This window comes from Salmo salar, chromosome ssa24, assembly GCF_905237065.1.
Source record: "Salmo salar chromosome ssa24, Ssal_v3.1, whole genome shotgun sequence".
NCBI classification, from domain to species: domain Eukaryota; kingdom Metazoa; phylum Chordata; class Actinopteri; order Salmoniformes; family Salmonidae; genus Salmo; species Salmo salar.
Genome location: NC_059465.1, coordinates 24,881,138 through 24,895,081, shown reverse-complemented (window position 1 = coordinate 24,895,081; position 13,944 = coordinate 24,881,138). Strand labels below are relative to the sequence as shown.

The 13,944-nt window shown below is 42.2% G+C and overlaps 1 pseudogene; it reads left to right on the top strand.

Annotated features, from left to right (window-relative positions):
* On the top strand, nucleotides 1-13,944 carry LOC106585308 (cell cycle checkpoint control protein RAD9B-like; annotated as a pseudogene).

Below are 13,944 nucleotides of genomic sequence, written 5' to 3'. Positions count from 1 at the left end.
ATGGCTCTGTAAGCTTGATACTTGTAACCACTCATATTAAAATTGACCTCAATTTGTTAGAGTGACCAGGAGAGAATGTCAGTACAAAAGTCATGAAAAACAGGTTACATTTGTCGAGGAAAAAAAAGGGATTTGTCTGATTTAAAACACAGAGGTAGCTGCATTTTAGCAACAAGGTAGGCTTAAAAAAATAGCTAATTGTATGCTTCTGTAATGAATGGTAATTAATTTATATGTGTAGACCTGTTTTTTAATGACTTATTCGAACTTTTGTAATATTGCCTTCAATGTAAACATCTCAGGTCAAGTATCTATTATTTCATTGTTATAGGTCTGCAGAGTCCAATAACATGCAGAATCATAGATATGGGTATGTATAGCCTACTGGTTGTTCAACTCATGCATTGCATGTTTGCATTGTCAAATAGTGTGTCAAATAGTGTGAAACCGAGACCTGAAATGCAATAGCCTGCATGTGGTGTATTAGACTCCACAGAAGCCAGGAGGTAGGCCTATAGGAGGCCATATATTTTCAAATTGTTGTTTGTGGCATATCTAAATGTTAATTTGGTGAATAAATCTATTTAACACTTGATGATTGAGTTAATAGCCTACCCATTAACATGTTACTCAATCAAAAATGAAAACAAACATTGTGTGATTCATTCAGATCAAGGCTTCATTAACACACCCATCTACAGTGCATTCAGAAAGTATTCAGATCCCTTGATTTTTTTTCCAAATTTTGTTACCTTACAGGCTTATTCTAAAATTGATTAAATTGTTTTCCCCCCTCGTCTACACACAATACCCCATAATGACAAATCCAAAACAGGCTTTTAGACATTTTTGCAAGTTAGTAAAAAATAATTCTACACTGCTCAAAAAAATAAAGGGAACACTTAAACAACACATCCTAGATCTGAATGAATGAAATTATCTTATTAAATACTTTTTTCTTTACATAGTTGAATGTGCTGACAACAAAATCACACAAAAATAATCAATGGAAATCCAATTTATCAACCCATGGAGGTCTGGATTTGGAGTCACACTCAAAATTAAAGTGGAAAACCACACTACAGGCTGATCCAACTTTGATGTAATGTCCTTAAAACAAGTCAAAATGAGGCTCAGTAGTGTGTGGCCTCCACGTGCCTTTATGACCTCCCTACAACGCCTGGGCATGCTCCTGATGAAGTGGCGGATGGTCTCTTGAGGGATCTCCTCCCAGACCTGGACTAAAGCATCAGCCAACTCCTGGACAGTCTGTGGTGAAACGTGGCGTTGGTGGATGGAGCGAGACATGATGACCCAGATGTGCTCAATTGGATTCAGGTCTGGGGAATGGGCGGGCCAGTCCATAGCATCAATGCCTTCCTCTTGCAGGAACTGCTGACACACTCCAGCCACATGAGGTCTAGCATTGTCTTGCATTAGGAGGAACCCAGGGCCAACCGCACCAGCATATGGTCTCACAAGGGGTCTGAGGATCTCCTCTCAGTACCTAATGGCAGTCAGGCTACCTCTGGCGAGCACATGGAGGGCTGTGCGGCCCCCCAAAGAAATGCCACCCTACACCATGACTGACCCACCGCCAAACCGGTCATGCTGGAGGATGTTGCAGGCAGCAGAACGTTCTCCACGGCGTCTCCAGACTGTCACGTCTGTCACATGTGCTCAGTGTGAACCTGCTTTCATCTGTGAAGAGCACAGGGCGCCAGTGGCGAATTTGCCAATCTTGGTGTTCTCTGGCAAATGCCAAACGTCCTGCACGGTGTTGGGCTGTAAGCACAACCCCCACCTGTGGATGTCGTCCCCTCATACCACCCTCATGGAGTCTGTTTCTGACCGTTTGAGCAGACACATGCACATTTGTGGCCTGCTGGAGGTAATTTTGCAGGGCTCTGGTAGTGCTCCTCCTGCTCCTCTTTGCACAAAGGCGGAGGTAGCGGTCCTGCTACTGGGTTGTTGCCCTCCTACGGCCTCCTCCACGTCTCCTGATGTACTGGCCTGTCTCCTGGTAGCGCCTCCATGCTCTGGACACTACGCTGACAGACACAGCAAACCTTCTTGCCACAGCTCGCATTGATGTGCCATCCTGGATGAGCTGCACTACCTGAGCCACTTGTGTGGGTTGTAGACTCCGTCTCATGCTACCACTAGAGTGAAAGCACCGCCAGCATTCAAAAGTGACCAAAACATCAGCCAGGAAGCATAGGAACTGAGAAGTGGTCTGTGGTTACTACCTGCAGAACCACTCCTTTATTGGGGGTGTCTTGCTTGTTGCCTATAATTTCCACCTGTTGTCTATTCCATTTGCACAACAGCATGTGAAATGTATTGTCAATCAGTGTTGCTTCCTAAGTGGACAGTTTGATTTCACAGAAGTGTGATTGACTTGGAGTTACATTGTGTTGTTTAAGTGTTCCCTTTATTTTTTTGAGCAGTATATATTCACACACACACAGTTGAAGTCGGAAGTTTACATACACTTAGGTTGGAGTCATTAACTCGTTTTTCAACCACTCCACAAATTTCTTGTTAACAAACTATAGTTTTGGCAAGTCTGTTAGGACATCTACTTTGTGCATGACACAAGTCATTTTTCCAACTATTGTTTACAGACAGATTATTTCACTGTATCACAATTCCGGTGGGTCAGAAGTTTACATACACTAAATTGACTGTGCCTTTAAACAGATTGTAAAATTCCATAAAATTATGTTATGGCTGTAGAAGCTTCTGATAGGCTAATTAACATCATTTGAGTCAATTGGAGGTGTACCTGTGGATGTATTTCAAGGCCTACCTTCAAACTCAGTGCCTCTTTGCTTGACATCATGGGAAAATCAAAATAAATCAGCCAAGACCTCAGAGAAAAAAAAGTGTAGACCTCCACAAGTCTGGTTCATCCTTGGGAGCAATTTCCAAACGCCTGAAGGCACCACGTTCATCTGTACAAACAATAGTATGCAAGTATAAACACCATGGGACCACGCTGCCGTCATACCGCTCAGGAAGGAGACACGTTCTGTCTCCTAGAGATGAACGTACTTTAGTGTCGAAAAGTGCAAATCAATCCCAGAACAACAGCAAAGGACCTTGTGAAGATGCTGTAGGAAACAAAAGTATCTATATCCACAGTAAAACGAGTCCTATATCGACATAACCTGAAAGGCCGCACAGCAAGGAAAAAGCCACTGCTCCAAAACCGCCATAAAAAAAGCCAGACTACAGTTTGCAACTGCACATGGGGACAAAGATCGTACTTTTTGGAGAAATGTCCTCTGGTCTGATGAAATGTTTGGAGGAAAAAGGGGGAGGCTTGCAAGCCGAAGTATACCATCCCAACCGTGAAGCACGGGGGTGGCAGCATCATGTTGTGGGGGTGCTTTGCTGCAGGAGGGACTGGTGCACTTCACAAAATAGATGGCCTCATGAGGAAGGAAAAGTATGTGGATATATTGAAGCAACATCTCAAGACAACAGTCAGGAAGTTACAGCTTGGTCGCAAATGGGTCTTCCAAATGGACAATGACCCAAAGCATACTTCCAAAGTTGTGGCAAAATGGCTTAAGGACAACAAAGTCAAGGTATTGGAGTGGCTATCACAAAGCCCTGACCTCAATCCTATAGAACATTTGTGTGCAGAACTGAAAAAGCGTGTGCGAGCAAGGAGGCCTACAAGCCTGACTCAGTTGCACAAGCTCTGTCAGGAGGAATGGGCCAAAATTCACCCAACTTATTGTGGGAAGCTTGTGGAAGGCTACACGACATGTTTGACCCAAGTTAAACAATGTAAAGGCAATGCTACCAAATACTAATTGAGTGTATGTAAACTTCTGACCCACTGGGAATGTGATTAAAGAAATAAAAGCTGAAATAAATCATTCTCTCTACTATTATTCTGACATTTTACATTCTTAAAATAAAGTGGTGATCCTAACTGGCCTAAGACAAGGAATTTTCACTCTGATTAAATGTCAGGAATTGTGAAAAACTGAGTTTAAATGTATTTGGCTTAGGTGTATGTAAACTTCTGACTTGAACTGTATATATAAAATGTATTCAGTATTCAGCCCCTTTACTCAGTACTTTGTTGGAACACCTTTGGCAGCGATTACAGCCTCGCTTCTTCTTGGGTAGGACGCTACAAGCTTGGCACACCTGTATTTGGGGAGTTTCTCCCATTCTCTGCAGATCCTCTCAAGCTCTGTCAGTTTGGATGGGGAGCGTCGTTGAATAGCTATTTTCAGGTCTCTCCAAAGATGTTTGATTGGGTTCTTGTCCGGGCTCTAGCTGGGCCACTCAAGGACATTCAGAGACTTGTTCCGAAGGCTCTCCTGCATTGTCTTGGCTGTGTGCTTAGGGTTGTTGTCCTGTTGAAAGGTGAACCTTCGCCCCAGTCTGAGGTCCTGAGTGCTCTGGAGCAGGTTTTCGTCAAGGATCTCTCTGTACTTTGCTCCATTCATCTTTCCCTCATTCCTGACTAGTCTCTCAGTCCCTGCCTCTGAAAAACATCCCCACAGCATGATGCTGCCACCACCATGCATAATCGTAGGGATGGTGCCAGGTTTCCTCCAGACTTGAGGCTTGGCATTCGGGCCAAAGAGTTCAATCTTGGTTTCATCAGACCAAAGAATCTCATTTCTCATGATCTGAGAGTCTTTTAGGTACCTTTTGGCAAACTCCAAGCGGGCTGTCGTGCCTTTTACTGAGGAGTGCTGCAGAGATGGTTGTCCTTCTGGAATGTTCTCCCATCTCCACAGAGGAAATCTGGAGCTTGGGTTCTTGGTCACTTCCCTGACCAAGGCCCTTCTCCCTTTTTGCTCAGTTTGGCTGGGTAGCCAGCTCTAGGAATAGTCTTGGTGGTTCCAAACTTATTCCATTAAAGAATGATGGAGGCCACTGTGTTCTTGGGGACCTTCAATGCTCCACATTTTTTGGTACCCTTCCCCAGATCTGTGCCTCGACACAATCCTGTGGCCAAGCTCTACAGACAATTCCTTTGACTTATGGCTTGGTTTTTGCTCTAACATGCACTGTCAACTGTGGGACCTTTTATAGACAGGTGTGTGCCTTTCCAAATCATGTCCTTTCTATTGAATTGACCACAGGTGGACTCCAATCAAGTTGCAGAAACATCTCAAGGATGATCAATGGAAACAGGATGCACCTGAGCTCAATTTCGTAGTCTCATAGCAAAGGGTCTGAATACTTATGTAAATAAGCTATTTCTGTTTTTAATTTAAAATTTGCAACAATTTCTAAAAACCTGTTTTCAACCTTTGTCATTATGGAGTATTGTGTGTAGATTGATGAGGAATTGTTTTATTTAATCAATTTTAGAATAAGGCTATAATGTAACAAAATGTAGAAAAAGAGAAGGGTTCAGAATACTTTCCGAATGCACTGTATATGACAGACACTGAGCATGTGTATAAGGAACTAAGCGCCAGGGTGGAGACGCACAGGACAGCACATTTCAAGGTCTCTGACAACCAGCAGGTGAATATCCACACTAAGTCCATGATGACTGCATAATTTCTACAGGTAAGATGTCTGCAAGTTATTTACCATATACCATAATTAATATATTTCTCAATTTAAATGTAGTGTTATACTAAATATTGTAATCATGTTCCAGCATCCAACCCACACAACTGAACAAAAACTATCTCGACAGCATTGAAAATGTCTACAGCACCGATCACATGAGAAGACTGATGAAGCAACACTATCTTTATGTGCTGCACAGGTGTATTTAATCAGGTGTGTTGTAACTGTATTTACTTTAGAATTAAATATGGACCAACTATTGCCCATCTTTCATTAAATATTTCCCCCCTACGTCATAGCTCTTTGGATGGAATCAGAAATACTACTGGATATCCGCTACTTAAAGCTCACGTTCAAGATGGACAATGAGCGAGATTCTGGATCTAGGATCAAGCCATATGGACAGAGGAAGGGCACCACAGTGCACTCTAAAGTTATCCTCTCAAAGTCAACAGTCACAGTGCAGAGTTAGAAGATGGCATTTTAAGTAATTATATTTAAGACAGGTTAAACATTTAATTAATCTGACAATGTATTGAGCTGTAGTATAATATTGAACATTTCAAAATACTTTCATACTCCTTATTGGTAAATTAATTTCTGTCTGCCTGTAAACTGTGTACAGGGTTGGCGAGTAACAGATTACAAAAAACAACCTGTAATCCGTTACGTTACCAGCTAAAATATTGTAATCAGATTACAGATACTTTTGAAGAACTAGATGATTACTTTTAAATTCAGAAAAGATGTTAACGGAAAAAAAATACATTGATATCTTTTTAGTTCTTCTCAATAACATTAAATTCAGCATTGAAAAAAGGCACACATTTAAGTTTGTTCCACCTGAGCGAGTCTGACCACAAATCAAATACCGCTATGATGGTACACAATGCATTTGATGGTTCCTTTTGGCTTCTTCCAATGCCTTTTAAGGGGAAAGCCATCCAAAAGTACTGAGTTTGGGTAATCCATAATTACTTTCTGATTACAATTTAGACAGTGGATTACGTTTAGAAATGAACCTTCCCAACCCTGACTGTGTATAAGCACTATCACATGCAGTAGTTTATTAACCATGTAAATACTACAGGCTACATTTAATATCTGTTCATTATTTATATATGATTACAGTTAATTGTAATGAATTGTTTATAACTCTAAATTTTCAGTTTAAGGGTTAGGTAATGGTATGACTTTGAGCATATTCTTATCCCTAGGCTACCTGCTGTTTTGTAGCTGATGTGAAAGACTTTGAGATCTGGTGTCAGCCTAACTACCGCTCAACATCAGCACCATAGAAATAAGAATGAATTTTGTTGCACATTTATTCCAAAAAGCTAATATACCTGATCACAGAAATATTCATTTTTATACCATGGCATTGTTGAATATTCCTTTCTGATTGGCTTGAAGGGTATTCTAGGGCGTGCATTATTTCCATATAACGCACGGTATATTTGCACAGTAGAATTCAATGGCTGTGGTTCATTTTTACATGTTTTGTTTGAGCTGCTTTTGAAAGCAAAAGTCGAAGTGAAAACAGTATTGATATGATTGAATTCGATTTTCATAATAACAAGCTAGGACTGACGGTTTGATTAGCTAAACTAGCAAGTCTGTTTGTTTGGTTACCACGGCAACTGCTGTAGCTATCTAGTAAACTTGCTATCTACTTCAGTGGATGTTGAACACATTTCTAGTGGCAAACGGTATAAAAGGGATAATCATCAAGGGGCTCTATGCGTTCTCTGGAAAGTAATGCAACTCTGTGGAGGGTCAGGTCCACTCTGTTAGCGTGTCGTGGCACACACCTTTTACGTCGTTCATTATTTTCCATGGAACGCATAGCCCCTCGTTGATTGTCCCTTACTTATTATTTCTATGATCATCAGCACCAGCTCAATATCAGCGCCAATCGACATGACGTCACATAGCTGACAGACAAACTGAGTGAGAAGCAGTGACTGCACTAAAAAAATACAACATTGTGGTAGCTACTTGAACTTGACTAACAAAATGAAGTGTGTCATTGAAGGAAACCGTGTGAAAGTTATATTAACTTTAAGAATATAGACCAGGGGCATAAATGTTCAAAGTAAATAGCTAAAGTGCCAAACCTGGATAGTTAGTAGCTAACGTTAGGTTAATTAGCTAGCTAACCTAGCTCTTTAACGTTAGCTAGTTAGCACTCTAAAGTTGGCTAGCTCTTTGACTGCGTACTGTACCTAAACTAGTCACTGCTGATTGCTCCCTGGGGTAACTAAGCTAGCTAAAATGGAAACATTTGTGTCAGCTAGCTAAATATATTGACACATTATTACTGCTTGGTGAATTCCATCCACCAAACTGTCTCTTTTTGACAGCATTTGGGAAGGCTATTCATGCACTGGCACACATAGGTGATAAATTATGGTTGGATCCTATGGTGAAAGGTGTAAACATAATTGATTTACAAAGCTTTGTCAATTTAAAGTGGTACATAGCATTGCCCTGTCCTAACCCTAACCTTATGTCTATCATTATCTGCTTGGTCTGGTCTCTTGTAGTTGGCAATGCCCATTCAGCCTATGACTGCTTCCTCTTCACAACACTGTTCTACCAACACTACAGCCCAGACACAGGACCAGCCCAGGACTGTGGAACTGTCAAATACAAATTGGTAATGAAGGTAATGGCCAAGCGGTTCTGAATCTGCTGAATATGACCCCAAGTTATCTCAGGCCTCAGGGGAGATAGATGACTCTGACAACCGTTTGGAACAGTCCATCATAATTTCTTGTAAAATGTGTGACTTTATAATAGCTGTTTATTAATATACATCCATTGGTTTTAGTCAGTGGTGCCACTGTTTCGGTGCCTGGCTACTATTGAGCATAATGTGGATCGCTGTCAAATATCCATCAACCTCCCAGATAACCGGGTGATATTCCAGTTTCACTGAAGACTTAGTAGGAGAAAAGTCCAATAGCATGCTCTCAGATAAGATCTTGATTTATACTGAACAAAAATATGAATGCAACATGTAAGGTGTTGGTCCCATGTTTCATGAGCTGAAATAAAAGATCCCAGAAATGTTCCATACACACAAAAAGCTTATTTGTCAAAAATGTTGTGGACAAATTTGTTTACGTCCCTGTTAGTGAGCATTTCTCTTTTGCCAAGATAATCCATCCACCTGACAGGTGCGGCATATCAAGAAGCTGATTAAACAGCATGATCATTACACAGGTGCATCTTGTGCTGGGGACAATAAAAGGGCACTCTAAAATGTGCAGTTTTGTCACACAACACAGTGCTACAGATGTCTCAAGTTTTGAGGGAGCGTGCAATTGGCATGCTGACTGCAGGAATGTCCACCAGAGCTGTTGCCAGAGAATTGAAAGTTAATTTCTCTAAATATGCCACTCCCAACGTTGTTTTAGAGAATTTGGCAGTACGTCTCACAACCACAGCCCAGTAATAAAGCCCTTTTGTGGGGAAAAACTCATTCTGATTGGGTGGGCCTGACTTCCCAGTGGCCTGGCTCCCAAGTGGGTTGGCCTATGCCCTCCCAGGCCCACCCATGGCTGCGCCCCTGCCCACTCACATAAAATCCATAGATTAGGGTCTAATGAATTTATTTCAATTGACGGATTTCCTTCTATGTACTTAAACTCAGTAACTTTTTGGGAAATTGTTGCGTTTTATAATTTTGGTCAGTAAATATGTTAAGGACTTGTGTGTTGGTGAGCAACATCCAGTAGGTGCTCAATAATGATTTTGGAACAAAGTGGATTTCTCATCATCAGAATTTTCAGATTGCATTGCATGGTATCACCACTAGATGGCGGTGTTTTCCAACAGCGGTGTGTATCATACTTCTTGTGACAGGTATCACCAAAACACATAACCTGTGTTTCCAGGAGAGTGAAGCTCTGCAAGCAGTGTTTCCTTCTCACCTCTGCCCCAACGTACTGAAGGCCCAGGCCAGGTGAGCTGCCATAACATACCCCAATCTATCTCCTCATATGACATTTATGAAGAGTGATTCAGATACCGTCTGAGAATTACTACAGGGTATATGATGATTATTTATTTAATTAACATTTGTATAATCTATTATTATTATTATTATTGTATTACATTTCTATTATTATTTTGGGCCAGACTTCTAGGCAGCATGGTGATGCACTTCCCGGTGTCTCAGGAGGAGATCACTCTGTCCATGTCCCCTCTGAGTGTCAATCTGAAAAAACACTATGAAGAGGAAAGTGGTGAGATTCTGCACTGTCTACACAGTATTAAAAACATACAAACATCAGAAACATATTGTTCCTAACTCCTCATTGTTCTGGGTGCAGATCAAATGAAAGCCATGCACACTGAGATGTCTTTAGATCCCAGTGAGTTTGACTACTTCCAGGTTGGAGTTGACTAAGACATAACCTTCTGTCTGAAGGAGCTGAGTATAAGGGGGTTATTTTGAGAAGGTCCTACATTTTCTGTCACATGAGCTTGTAAATATATGGGTGAATCACTGTCTGTTCTTGCAGACTCAGGGTTAATTCATTTTTAAGGGGTCTTATTTACTGCACTAGACCCAAGTGTCCAGGAGACTCCGTACCCTATCATTTTCAATGGAATTGACCCCTCCTGGGTGAGATTCTGTTTTATGACCGTAGTGAATCAAGTTATAATATGATATGTTTTTTGCTGCACGTGTACATTTTTTGTGAACAGACAGTAATAAGTAGTAGAGCACATGTATTGATTACCTAACTCTCATGCATGCTCCAAATAAACCCAAGTCCTCAGAGGACAAATATACATAAACATTGATCCAATAGCAAAATAAATCATATTGAGCCCCCCCCCCCAGAATTTCAGTCATTTGGGATCCTGTGTTCACTTGAAATATAATAGTTTGTGTCATTATAAAGTACAAATAATGAGTTTCAATCTGTGGTTCGACCCACAACCTTTGATCCGACCCTAACATCCTGGAATGTTGTTGGGGGTACCCTATTGTGAAGTCCCTTCATTACACAGCAAAGCCATGAGCTGTTTCTATGGACTGCTTGCCTGCTGGACAGTGAGCCGGTCTCTACATTGCTGCTAGTCTTACCTGTCACAGTGTGTTAGAGGGGCTAGTGTCACACACAGGGGCTCTGGTATCTGGGCTTGGGACACAGCGAGTTCACTGAACACATGATTACCCCTTTCACTGTGATTGACCTCTACAACTTCAAAGGTCATGGCTAGCATACACAGCAACAAATCAAATCCAGTTTTATTGGTCACACATATTTAGCAGATGCAAGTGAGGGTGTAGTGAAATGCTTGTGTTCCTAGCTCCAACAGTGCAGTAGTATCTAACAATTCACAACAATACACAAATGTAAAAGTGAAAGAATTGAATTAAGAAATATATAAATATTAGGACGAGCAATGTCGGAGTGGCATTGACTAAAATACAGTGGAATAGAATACAGTATATACATATGAGATGAGTAAAGCAGTATGTAAACACTATTAAAGTGACTAGTGATCCATTATTAAAGTGGCCAGTGATTTCATGTCTATGTATATGGGGCAGCAGCCTCTAAGGTGCAGGGTTGAGTAACCGGGAGGTAGCCGCCTAGTGATGGCTATTTAACAGTCTGATGGCCTTGAGATAGAAGCTGTTTTTCAGTCTCTCGGTCCCAGCTTTGATGCACCTGTACTGACCTCGCCTTCTGGATGATAGCGGGGTGAACAGGCAGTGGCTCGGGTGGTTGTTGTCCTTGATGATCTTTTTGGCCTTCCTGTGACATCAGGTGCTGTAGGTGTCCTGGATGGCAGATAGTTAGCCCCCGGGGATGCGTTGGACAGACCTTACCACCCTCTGGAGAGCCCTGCAGTTGCGGGTGGTGCAGTTGTCGTACCAGGTGGTGATGAAGCCCGACAGCATGCTCTCAATTGTGCATCTGTAAAAGTTTGTGAGGATCTTAGGGGCCAAGACATATTTCTTCAGCCTCCAGAGGTTGAAGAGGCACGACATTGATAATATTTGCCCTGACACCTAATGTACATTGCTGTCTAGCAGAGTAGCAGAATGTTGTGATCCACTATGACCTGTTATTCTCATGTGTGGTGAATGATCAAACTTTGAGACATCAGTTAATGATGAACGTTAGTTGTCTCCAAACATGCATGTGTTTAATGTATTAACCTCTTCTCTAGGGATTGTTGTAATTTTCTTAATCTCATGGTCTACGGGTGTCTGCCCACTTTGACGCTGCAGGAAAGTAAGTATCCTGGTCCTTGTGATTATACCTCTTTTTCTTAGATCCTAAATAAGGCCCCGAGTTTTTCCCGGTCTGGTCACATGATTGGAGAAATCTCAGTGCCCTGATTACAGGTATGCTGATGCTGTGCTCTGCTGTCTGTCAGGCCTGTGTCCTTCCTTGTGGATGACATGGTGCTGGAGGCCAGTGTGGTGTTGGCTACTCTTGTCCACCCAGAGAGCAGGACCCCTCCCAGGCTACAGAGGCCCAGGCTCCTGCTGCACTAAGGTAGCCATCACCATTTATTATACAGTAATTACACCACCACCAATAGGGGGGTTCTGTATTTGGTGCAACATTGTGTAATACACAACATCACCAGCATCACTTGCTGCTCTTAATCTGATTCTATCTGTATCGTCTATTATGTCGTCGTCACCAGGGCAACCATAAGGGTAAATTCAATTATGTTTTATGTAGAAGTGGCCGAATTATTTCAAATAGACATTGACCAAATTATTTCAAATAGACAGGGAAGCCCTAGTTAGGGAACATGTTGTGGAAAAATGCAGGACATTTTGTCCTAGGGAGAAGCAGTTTCTCAATAGCATATAAAAAAGCAAACAGCAGTAAGTAGCCTTAAAGCGCTTGTCCAATCATGTGACAGTCACAGTAGAGTACATTTGAATCCTAGAACTAGAACTGGCTGTGCCAGTGATGTCCTCCTTACTGGAGGCAGTTTGCCATCATGTGCTTTTTTTGGTGCCTCAGTGGGTGTTGTGTTACAGAACAGTGCCGTGGTAACAGAGCCTGGCTATCTGGGGCAAGGACGTGCTGGCTGGGTTAGAGGCCTGACAGGCTGTAATCCCTACATCCCCTACAGTCACTAACCTGTTATGTTGCTGTGGCGATGATGTCACTCAGTGTGGCTCTCCTTGCCCGCCTCTATCTATTTCTCTAAGTGTCTGCTCTGAGCTGCCTGAGGTGGGTTTTGCACCAGTCCAAGTCGGATTATGATGACCATGTAGTTAACGCCTGTCAGGGCTCCCTCTTCCTCCCCAAGCTTAAACATGTCCTCTGTTATGTACCCACGGTTTCAAAGGAATTGTACATACAGTTCCGGCCAAATATAGTGGCACCCTTGCACTTTTCTTAGATAATTCCCTATTTCTCTTAAAATAAGTTGAAATTGAAAAACACTTTTGGTCTCCACAGCTTGTTATTGGATTTTCAACATTGCAGAACCAATTTTATTTTTGTAAACTTAAGTTTACAATTTTTTAAATAAAGACAAATGGCATAGACACCCTGGAGCTAGTACTTGGTTGCACAGCCTTTGGCCAAGGTAACTGCAGACAAATGCTTCCTATAACCATAAACGGTCTTGCTGCACCTTTCTACTGGTAATTTAGCCCACTCTCCAGCAGCACACTGCTCTAATTCTTCAATGTTTGATGGGTTCCCTCCACCAACTGCTGTTTTCAGATCTCGCCATAGGTTTTAAATGTGATTCAGATCTGAACTCTTTGCTGGCCACTCCAGAACAGTCCAGCGTTTCTTTTTGAACCATTCCTGGGTGCTTTTTGATGTGTGTTTGGGGTTGTTGTCCCCGGGTCCTCTCCAAATACTACCACTGCACCATCGAGAGCGTCCTGACCGGTTACATCACGGCCTGGTAAGGGAATTACTCCATCCACGACCGCAAGGCCCTCCAGCGGAGGGTGAAAACGGTCCAGTACGTCACCGGGGCCGTGTTTCCCACCCATCCAGGACATCCACTTGGCATGGTGCCTGAGGAAGTCCTGCAGTATCAACAAGGACAAGGTTTGACATAGAAACACCACATTTTTGGCAGGTTTTTTGAAATGATGTTTATTGATTATGAAATTATTACAAATATTAATAACATTCCACCAATCAGGTCACTAGGTCATTTGACTGCAGGAAAGGGCTACACTGGACTGACCACCTGCACTGACTCCCTGCACCTCAGCACACATGTACTCACACACATATTTCCTCTCCCCCTCCCTCTGTCTGCCTACAGCTTCCTCTTGTTTCCCTCTATGTTCCTCCCATTCGCTCCCTGCCATATAATGCTCCATCTAGCTCTGCCCCTCCCCTCGCTCTCCCTTAC